Genomic DNA, 10,478 nt, shown 5'->3' on the forward strand with positions numbered 1-10,478 from the left:
AGATATATGGTGGCTAGGGAGAAAGCATGGGGTCTTTGAGTCAAGAAGACCCGGATTCAAATTCAGCCTCAAACACTTACTAGCTCTGTGTCTCTGGGCAAGTTGGTTAACCTTGTTTGCCACAATTTTCACATCTGTAAAATGAGCTGGAGAAAAAATGGTAAACCACTCTAGGATTTTTGCCAAGAAAAACTCAAATGGAGTCACAAAGAGCTGGACACATCTGAAACAACTGAGTTGTAACAAAAATCCAAATATATAGACAACTAATAAAAATACATAAGAATCAAAAGTCATTCTCCAATAGATAAGTTGTCAAAGGCCATGAATGAACAGTTCTCAAAAGAATTGCATATTATTAACAAACCATATGAAAAAATGTTCCAAATCATTTTAATAAGAGAAATACAAATTTTAAAATCCCAAGATTTTACCTTACACTCAAACAACTGGCAAAGATGACAAAATGTTGGAGATGAGAAAGAACATAGGCACAGTAGGGTAATTATGGGTGAAGGTGTGAATCTTTACAACCATTTTGGAAAGCAGTTTATACTGATACAAATAAAGTGATTAAGTTGTCCAAGTTCTTTGACACAAAGATTCCATTTACTACTAGGTCAATCCCCCAAGGAGGTCACTGATGAGAATTAAATTCCCATTCACATAAAAATATGTATAGCAGCACTTTTTGTGGTAGCAAAGAACTGGAAACAAAGTAGATGCTCATGGATTAACAGATGGCTCAACAAATCATGAATGTAATGGAATATTACTATGCTGTAAAAAATCATAAATATGATAAATATAGAGAAGCATAGATTTACATGAACCAGCCAAATCACAGTGCATAGAGTTGGATTTTAAATTTAAAAGATTTGAGTTCAACGCCTATCTTAGAAACCTACTAGTATATAAAGATATATATATCTCATCTTTAAAATGGAGATAATTACACTACTCCTAGGATCAAATTACATAATATATTAAAGTGTTTTGAAAACCTTAAAACAATGAACGTTAGTTATTGTTAATATATAATCTATATATGTATGTGTATACATATTCACATATGTATACACATAGTGATAGCAAAAATGTAAATGGAAAGAATAACCACAAAACAATTAAAAGTACATATTGAAAATTACAAAGAACAAGTATAACCCCAAAAAAGAGATATAAGCAGACATTTCCACAGCTGGGAGATCCACAATTATAAAACAATGCACATATGTTTTCAGATTTTTTTTCAGTGTATTGAATGGTTTTGCTGTTTTGTTTCTTTTTCTTTTTTCCTTTGTCAACATGGAATCTAGGAATCCCAAACTTGTGACCTAGTGAGATCTGATTGAAGTGAGACACTTCACAAATGAGTTCAAACACCTAGAATTTCAATTATTGGAACCATAATTTATTAATAAAAGAGAGAAAGAAAGAATCTACCTGCTGGGGCAGAATTCCCTAACGGAATACTGCATCAGACTGGCATTACTTATATATAAAGATATTATATATAAGGATAACTTATATACATTACAGAGTTCTTATCTGACAACAAACAGACCTTAACACAGGAATGTGGGGTCCAAGATGGGGGGACAATTCTTGGATTTATGAGGGGGCTGTTATCCAAGGAATGTTTATCTGCACTTAGTCATAAAATCAAGAGTTTTTTTTAAGGTGTTAACTGGAAAAAACACAGAATTAGTAAATAGTCAAAATCACTCTTTAATCAAGGGCAAAAGGAGTTCAGCGCTAATAGGCCTCAGTGCTAATAGTTCCCTGACCCTTTGATATTCCTGAAATTCCTCTTTTGTCTCCTGCCCCCCCCAAACTAAACAGAAAAAAGTTTATGTGCCTAAATTGTCTGTCTCTCCTGGAGGGAAGGGAAACCAGGTCTGTCCCCTAAAAATGCAGACGGGGGTAATTTTTCCATCTTTGCTCTTTTTGGGGCTACTTCATGACAAACCCCAAGTTTCTGGAATAGCTTATAGGTTGGAGACCCCAAAGCTTGTACTTGTTCCCTTTTCCCATGGGAATCTACTGAAAGGGAACTAGGCCCACGAACCTGGTGTAGATAAGCACCCTTCCTAGGCCAACGAACCCTGGGGGATAGCCTCTCCACCCTGAATGATAGCCACATTGACTTCTCCAGCTGTGTGATAACCATATGGACCCTCGGTGAGCTCCAAGGGTATATAAGCCTGCCTTAAAGTTTGCTGGGGGGGGGGGAACCCCCTTTGGGCTCCTCCCCACTCGTGTGAAGTGAGTTACAATAAACCACCTCTCTGTGCTGATTGCAGCGTCTGTTCTGTTCCTTTGGCCCCTAAACGGACCCTAACATATGGGGGCTCGTCCCCAGGGAGTCCAGGAACCACAGACGGAGAGCAGGAGACCTACGCCGAGCAGGTAAGCCTCCGGGACCCCTATTGGCTTTTTGAAACCGAAACTGCGGGGTTCTGGCTTGAGTGTGTGTGTGAATGAGAGAGCATGGCATACTTTATGGCTGGAGGGAGACCCCGTGAAACGCATACAGGCAAAGGGTGGCACATTGTGCTCCAGGTCGGGGTTTATACGACACACCTGTCCTAAGCGTCACGGGTCCATCCCATTCTGGGGTGAGGGCTTGCCCGCGACTCGGTTGAACTCCAGACCTGTTTCTGAGTGTGGACTTGGCGGTACCGCGGTTCTGTCTCCCCAGCAGGGGCCCAGCCGGGAAACCGAGGAAGCGAATGCCATCCCATTCACCCCTCCCCGCCACCCCCTCCCAACCCTACCCACTAGTTTCGGTTTCTACCAAATCTAGGTTCGAGTCCTTTCATAGTGTCCTGAGTTCGAGTCTCAGCTCGACGCTATGATAAACGGGGTGTTGGATCCGGGAAGAGGCGCCCTTCCCCCCCAACGCATACCCCACAAAATCCTGCAGGTACTGGCCCCAGGTTCGAGTCCTGAGGCCACAGTCTTTCAGTGGGTTACAGTCCCACTGCTGGCCCCAGGTTCGAGTCCTGAGGCCACAGTCTTTCGTGGCCCCAGGTTCGAGTCCTGAGGCCACAGTCTTTTGTTGTTAGGTGGGTTTGAGTCCCATCCGTGGGTTTGAGTCCCGCGCCGGCGCATCGACTGAGGGACGCCTCACTCGGCCGCCGGCACATGGGTAGGCCCAAATTTAACTTTAATTTGTTTGGGCTATCCCCCCCCCCCCCCTCCCGTGTGGCCTTATTTTTCTTACCTTCCTTTCTCTCCTTATCTGTCTTCTCATCTTCCTTCCTACTTTCACTAAACAAGAATAGGAAACTCTCAAAGCCAGCCTATCGACCTGGTCCTCCAGCATTTTGGGGATTTTAAAAGGAGGCAGGCAGGCATGGGATTAGAAGTCACTCACCCTAGACCAACGAGCCACTGGGGGCAAACAGCCGGACCCCTCGGCACCCCCCCCCCATCCTCCCACGCCTCCGCCGCTAGTTAGAGGCCTCCTCTCCCCGCCCTGGATCTCCGGAGGTTAAGAAACACCAGAGGAGCGGTCTGAGGGGGAGGGGAAGAAAAAAAGAAAATTTGACCTAGCAAAACCCTCACTAGGGGCGATTGAGAACTTGAGAACTCTCAGTCTGAAACAGACAGTTGCTAGAGCATAGTGGATTTCGAAAGGAGCAAGCTAATCTTTACAGGCAGATTCCTGGGATGCATTTGAAAGGCTTATCAGGAAGTAATTGCTTTGACTCAAAGCTGGGCACTTAAAGGAAAAAACTTTTTCTAATAAAACCGCAGGTCTCAGCAAAATTAATGAATCAAGGTAATAATCCTGAATTAGGTTAAATTCGGAACAGCCTAAGTTGTAAAAAGATATATTGCCATTCTGTAACCAAAGGCAGAAGATTTTTTAAAAAGACAAGCCTCTGCACTCATTTAGCATTTGAAAAAGGTCCTAGGAACTCTTTTGTTTGAGGTCCAGCCAGGTAAAGGCAGGCTTTACCTGGGTGATTGCAAATGATAAGAAGCACAGTGAGATGAGATCTGGGAATTTGAATCGTTTTAATTTAGGTTGGATACAGGCAAAATTATAAAGGAATGTCTACTTATATTTTTGATAAAGGAAGTCAAAAAAAAGGAGAATTAAAAATCTTTCTCTGACTTTTGTTATATGCCACAGAATATCAGGACTAGAAATGTTTTATCTGTAGAGAAATATTGGTATAAAGCACGAGGTAATTAAAGTGCTAACAGAAAAATTTAAGGTTTGGGCTTAAATCTGAAGCAGCTTGAATTTTTTTCTCTACCGGCCATGTGGCTTGAGCCACGTGGAAGATAGCATCAGAGCAACTGCGGTTGCAAGTTTTATCACTAATGCTGTAATTGGCTAGAAGAAAAATTTAATACTGAGATATAATAAGCATGAATTGGAATATGATTTAAAGGAATTTATAAGGCTTTCTAATTTTAACTATGGAGGAATTATTAACAATTTTCTAAGCAGGTAATATTGCTTATCAATGCAAACTGTTGTGGGTTAATTTCACCTCTGATAGATATCCACTGTATATTTTGGAGCAAAAGGTGCATTTCAGCATGCTCCTGGCACAAAGGTTGAGCTGTGAAAAGTAATGGGAGATACTTACTCTCCTGGTTTAGGGTTCAAGCTCAAATGAAGAAGTGAGCAAAGTGATTACAGATAACGGTGCACTGCTATCTATTCCACACAGCTTGGAATAGCAGGGCTTTTAACAGTAATGCAAGGGCTAAATTGCATAGCTCATGGCTTACATGCAAGCTATGGTAAATAGAGATCAAAGGAATTCATGAGCCCCAAGATTCAAAAACTGAAAGTATATATGTTCTGTCACTTTCTAACTCTCTGAGACCCAATGAGGCTTTCATTTGGGGTCGAGGTTTTCTGTTTACTTTCTCAGATACATGAAGCCATGGACAGATATTCTGTTCTATGAATATATGGGTATTTGGTAAGAGATCTAACTATTACATCCCAGAAAACTTTGAATGGTATTGGTACAATGTGTAACTTGAAATCATTTTATTGGAATTGTTCCATGTTAGCCAAATTTGATCAAATATCAAAAGGGTATAATTGGGAATGTTATGACAGTATAAGGAACGCTGTCCACTTGCAGCACAAATGGTATTACTATCCAACATGTAATTATGATTATTGTCTTAAAGGGTACATTATATTTGCAAACAACATGTTTTTATTAGAATCAGACTTATCTAGAAGTCAATTTTGTTAAGCTGTGACTGTTCCACTTTCATAAGGAAAGAGGTGGATATGATATCACTAATCATCTATCTCTTCTATACCCCAGAAGGAATATAAGTTAAAGCTTTGTAATAATCAATATTGAATGTAATGATAAAGATCACATTGCGTGAGATACCTGAATTGGGTTGAATATCATCAAGATATTAAGACTGTAAGGGACCCAAGGGGATGATAATGTTGGGCCGAGGTCTTGTTTGTATGTTCACAGATGATAAAAAGATCTGGTCACCCACGTCATGCTTCATGCCAGCTGATACAGACCAGGAAGAGAAGCAGAAGAACGCTGTTGTCATCAGCTATCTACATGCCAGCCACAATCCAGGCACGCTGGAGAGACACTTCTTTTGGTAACTAATATCACTCCAGAACAATGACATTACACTATTAGAGACATTGGCTATTAGACCACTCATGGACACTTGTCATGCTGACATCCATTGAGATGTGGTACCCAGAGCAACATCGAGTATGCTAACTCAGAAGGACTGAAAGACACATTCATTTCAGTATAAGACACCAGATGTGTCCCACACTCCAAAGACTTTGCTATGGGATTGAGATGAATTAGCTACAAATTGTCTAGCTACTAATGTGTACCCTGTATTTTGTATATGATACTGTCAAAAGGAATGTATATTGTATGCATTGTGAATCTACCACTTGTATTGTAAGAAATGCTGTTATCCAACAAGGGTATAGACCTTGGTATGACTCTCCAGAGAGTAGGAGATAGAAAACTTTCATTCATAGCATAGATCTGATACTTCTGACAACAAAAATGAGGTGCTAAGCAGAAAATGCTGCTCACTCATGGTTAATGGACAGATGACACTGATGTTACTCTCAAGAAAGGATGAGAGATCAGGCAAAAGACACTAGGAAATCTTTAATCAGGAACCTGAGTTATTGTCACATTGAATATTATACACTAACAACTAGGTATGAAAAAGCTATGTCAAATTCTATAGGTACAAGAAACTGTAGAAATTGTTTTTTAAGCTTCTATTTACCCAAACATTGGTTTGGTGGAATGAATTTTGCAAATATTGGTAATGGTATAGGCTTGGTTATCATATTGATGGGTTTATTTATACAAGCAGAGATTTAAATAAGGATGACATAAGGAATATGCAGTCAGAACTTGAAATATTACTTCATTGTCACCATCGTGGCTATTTAAGCTACAAATCAGAATGTAAAGTGTATGGGAATATTGGTATTTGTTAAAAATTGCACTGTGATTATTGTATTAATGTTTTTGCAGAGCCTGTAATGGTGCAAAATTATGTTCATATACAAGGCGAATTTTGATCTATTTAGATCAGGAATTAGAAATCATTGGGAATATAAGTTCTGATATTTTACATTGGCTCAGTAGAGCCAAGAGAATTTTGTATTAATTTTGGGATCAGGTTCCCAGGATCAATTTTCTAAGATCATTTGACATGTGATAACATGATCCTCCAGAATTATTCAGAGAGGTTGTTTTTCTTTGAAGGGATCTCTCCCAACACACAAACAAAAGAAAAGGGAGAGGAATCATATAGAGATCAGTATGTTCATTTGAGAGAACACTTTTGATTCATTTTCAAGTATTCAACTTTGATTTTTCTGTTGCACAATTATTGCCAGAACTTTTAAGTACAAAGAAAGTACTGTTAATGCTCTGATCCAGAATTATGAAGGTGCAAAGATTTCTAGAATTACAGTCACCTGACAGTCAGTGAACATGAGAACATGACAGCAATTGTTAATTTTCAGATGACCATTCTGGAGAGTGATATCTGATTGCATGTAAGGGGAATCATAATGAAGCTTTCATTATGGACCAGACAGCCTCAGCCACGATTACACATTTTCCATATGAAATGGATGTTTGAGGTTGGGAAATGCAGAGACATGGCGTACTGACACCCTCAGTCGCTGGATGTCCTGGCATCGAGCTACCAACCAGTTTCCTATGTGGCAGGCATCTGGCAGTGAGCACGGAGAGATCCCCAAGATGCGGTATCAGTACGAGAGAAAGGAAGGACTTATCCTTCATCTCCAGAGATGGTATTTTGCTAACTGTTGAAAAAGGCTGACAACTTCTGATAGTCCAGACTGTGAAAGGTGGCGTGTTTGGTTATTGCACCCGTCATGTGAACCATAGAATTCTACCTCATTAGACCAGGATCAGTAGCGTGGAAATTATTTTCTTAACATTTTTATATCTACTAAGACTGTTGCATTGATCCTGAAATACAGACAGGCAGATAGAAAGATCAGTTTGGGATGTTTAAGATTGATCACTGAATCAGTTTATGCTGAGGTTCACTCTTGATTGGTATATCTAAGTTATACAATCAGGGTGGGTTTTTCATCTCTGTATCAGAATATGATTATGCACCAGAGTGTTTGTATTTGTTAATGCTGTGATGTTGCTACACTATTCATTTGTGTGTCAAACAAACAGGGGGAGATGTAGTAGTCCACGCCTAGCTATGGGCGAGGGGAACAGTTGGTATGTGCGGATTGCCTTGGTATTGCGCATGACTGCGAAGGCCTCTGACCTTTGACCCCAGCCATGATAATCACCCAACAACCACGGACCCCAGGGACTCCAAGCTGCTGAAAAAAAAAAAAGTGGGGAATGAAAGGGAACTAGGCCCACGAACCTGGTGTAGATAAGCACCCTTCCTAGGCCAACGAACCCTGGGGGATAGCCTCTCCACCCTGAATGATAGCCACATTGACTTCTCCACCCGTGTGATAACCATATGGACCCTCGGTGAGCTCCAAGGGTATATAAGCCTGCCTTAAAGTTTGCTGGGGGGGGGGGACCCCCTTTGGGCTCCTCCCCACTCGTGTGAAGTGAGTTACAATAAACCACCTCTCTGTGCTGATTGCAGCGTCTGTTCTGTTCCTTTGGCCCCTAAACGGACCCTAACACTACCCTGAGGCTGACAGTTTCAGACTGAGTGGGGGACCCTCTGGAAAATCACAATCCTAGTTGGGTGAGACTAAGCATATGCTAAGGACCCTCTTTGTTTTAGGTAGTCTCCCTTATTGTATCAGACCCTTTCCCAAGAAGACCCATACCTGGTTGGGAACCATCCTTTAGTATCCATTGTAAGCAGCCCCTTCTCTTAAACCCTAGCCTCTAGCTATGATTCCTTTCCCAAGCTTGATTGTATCCTGTCAGTGTAGTTTGAACACTCCCATTTTCCTTGTAGCTATAGTGATGTCAATCATCTTTCCTTGTCCCTTGACTCCCCAAACGGTATATAAATTCCCCAAATTCTTTTGTTCCTCGGAGTCCATCCTGAGTTGGTGGCACTCCCAGGGGTCAGTGACCAGGGCAGCCAGAGTTCAATCCTCAGCCTCTGTGCAGTCGCGTGTGGCGAGCAGCTCTATTGTAGAGGCCTATTAGCACTGAGGCCTATTAGCGCTGAACTCCTTTTGCCCTTGATTAAAGAGTGATTTTGACTATTTAATAATTCTGTGTTTTTTCCAGTTAACACCTTAAAAAAAACTCTTGATTTCATGATAGGGCTCTGGGAGAGCAAGACCAATGGTGGGGAAAAAAAGGCAGAAGAAATCCAGCGCTTTGCTGATACGAAAAACTATAAACAATTTTTCAGTGCCCTCAAGACTGTCTATGGGCCATTAAAACCCACCACCACTCCCTTGCTATCCTCTGACAATGACACTCTCATAAAAGATAAAAAAGGCATCAGCAACAGGTGGAAAGAACACTTCAGTCAGCTTCTCAATCCACCTTCTTCAGTCGACCAAAGCGCCCTTGACCAGATCCCCCAAAACCGCACCATCGAACAACTTGATGTCCTTCCTTCAATAGAGGAAGTCCAAAAAGCCATTAAACAAATGAGTGCAGGCCAGACGGGATCCCAACCGAGGTGTACAAGGCCTTAAATGGAAAGGCGCTCCAGGCATTCCACATGGTGCTGACCAGCATATGAGAAGAGGAAGACATGCCCCCAGAACTCAGAGATGCCTTCATCATAGCCCTATACAAGAACAAAGGCTCACGAGCAGCCTGTGACAACTACAGAGGCATCTCACTACTCTCCACTGCTGGAAAGATCCTCGTCCGTGTTATACTCAACAGACTCCTGTCATCTGTTTCAGAGCAGAACCTGCCTGAATCACAATGTGGCTTCCGACCAGATCGCAGCACCATCGACATGGTCTTCATGGTGAGGCAAATGCAGGAAAAATGCCTTGAGCAGAACCTGAGTCTCTACATTGTCTTCATAGACCTGATGAAGGCATTAGACACAGTGAACAGGGACACATTGTGGGTGATCCTCAGCAAGCTCGGTTGCCCAGAAAAATTCGTCAAACTGATCCAGCTCTTTCATGTCGACATGACAGGGGAAGTCCTATCTGGTGGAGAGACTTCCGATCGCTTCAACATCTCCAATGGCATGAAACAAGGCTGTGTCCTCGCTCTGGTACTATTCAATCTATTTTTCACCCAAGTATTACGACATGCTGTGATGGATCTAGACCTGGGCGTCTACATCAAATACCGACTGGATGGCTCACTATTTGACCTTCACCGCCTGACTGCAAAAACAAAGACAACAGAGAGACTCATCCTGGAAGAGAGCTTCGCAGATGACTGTGCTCTCATGGCCCACCAAGAAAATCATCTCCAAACCATTGTGGACAGGTTCCCTACCACAACAAAACTGTTTGGCCTATCAGCCTCAGCAAAACAGAGGTGCTGTTCCAGCCTGCACCAGGGAGGCCAACTAACAAGTTGTGCATTACAATTGATGGCACGCAGCTTTCTAACGTCAACACTTTCAAGTACCTGGGCAGCAACATCGCCAACAACGGGTCCCTAGACCACGAGATCAATGCCAGGATCTAAAAGGCCAGCCAGGCAACGGTTGCATTGCAAAGTCCTCCAACACAGCAGTGTAAGCACTGCGACGAAGCTCAAAGTGTATAATGCAATGGTCCTCAGCTCGCTCCTGTACGGTTGTGAGACATGGACACTGTACCGGAAGCACATGAAACAGCTGGAGCAATTCCACCAACGCTCCCTCCGGTCAATCATGAGGATCCGATGGCAGGACCGAATCACCAACCAGGAAGTCCTCGACAGAGCCAACTCCACCAGCATCGAAGTCATGGTCCTCAAAACCCAGCTGCGATGGTCTGGACACGTCATCCTCATGGACCCACAGCGAAT

The sequence above is a fragment of the Monodelphis domestica genome, chromosome 1 (genome assembly GCF_027887165.1).
Source record: "Monodelphis domestica isolate mMonDom1 chromosome 1, mMonDom1.pri, whole genome shotgun sequence".
Classification (NCBI taxonomy): domain Eukaryota; kingdom Metazoa; phylum Chordata; class Mammalia; order Didelphimorphia; family Didelphidae; genus Monodelphis; species Monodelphis domestica.